A 1,387-nucleotide genomic window follows, 5' to 3' on the forward strand; every position below is an offset into this window, starting at 1 on the left:
AAAAAAAAAAAAAAAAAAAAAAAAAAAAAAAAAGCTAAAAGAAAAATGTAGCAAAGTAAGAAGCACTAGATTTCAGATTCATGTGAACTGAAAGAAATAAAACTACCAGGCAACCATTTGCTTTCACTTTCCCAACAAGCAAAAGAAAATTTTTTGCTGCAAGAAACTACTAAAATGAGCCAAAATATATTTTGTGTTTGGGTGAACTTCAACTACCAAATATATCAGAGCAGTTACAAGATTAGTTCAGACAACAAGGTTGGCGTAGGGAAGTCTTTCAACTAATTTTCCAGATAGCTTTTAGTCTTAAACATTGAAAACATACAATCACTCTAGCTTCAGTGTGAAATGAGAACGGCAACATGTCTCCATGTTCATAAAGCTTGGATTCAGATATTCGAATGCACCATCAGTAAAAAAATTAATGTCTTCAAAAATCTATGCCCCTGTTTGGTAGAGACTATTTAAAACTCATTTTCAACCACACATTTTCATGATAAAAATTTGTTTGCTTGTGCACCCATATCTTTTTCCTACGTTTCAACCAAACATTCTAACAAAAGGTCACTTTTCACAAAATCTATTCTCAAAAAATTTACATAAAATGGTCCCTGTATTGCAATTAAAAATCGAATAGTGGTCAGAAATCATATTCAAAATCAATACTGATAAATAAAGGGTGAGAAGGAGAGAAGATTTTGAGATTCAACTACCCAATACCTAGAAAAAAATAGTAAAATGCAGCAACTGCTGAAGTGTTTTAGAATCAAAACGTCAGCCACCTCAATAGATTAACACACATCAACCCGTAAGTTCTACCGTGTCATGAAAAGGGCATATGTTTTGTCCATGAGACTGATGATTCATTGATAGGAATAGCAATATCAGAAGCCACGCTTGTCATCCTAACAGAATCCATTCATCTAATAGTTTGTGACATTTTTCAGCTATCAATAAAATATTTTTATGAAAAACCTCACCTCCATATTCCATTAGCTTTTTATTTTTATGAATCACAAGTGTTTTCAAGCTCAAATCAAAATATGAAAGAGTCCAATTAATTTTCAATAAAAAGATAAAGCATCATAATTAATATAAAATGAAACTCATTTCATGATTAGTTGGCACTTACTCATAGCTTCCAGCTTCTGAATCTGATCTTTTAAGGTCTCCGGGTCCTTCTTCAAAATGCCAACTTCCCTTACCTTCTTCCTCTCCTTTTTGTTCTGCATTACAAGATCAATGACAATCTCAGAAGCTTTACCATGCACAATCATACTCCACATTAACTAAAATTAAATTTGAACAACCAAACACAATTATGTCAAATTCATAGCAGCCCCACCATTCCAATACCCAAAAAAAAAAAAAAAAAAGGAGAAAAAAG

The sequence above is a fragment of the Olea europaea genome, chromosome 23 (assembly GCF_002742605.1).
Source record: "Olea europaea var. sylvestris chromosome 23, O_europaea_v1, whole genome shotgun sequence".
Classification (NCBI taxonomy): domain Eukaryota; kingdom Viridiplantae; phylum Streptophyta; class Magnoliopsida; order Lamiales; family Oleaceae; genus Olea; species Olea europaea.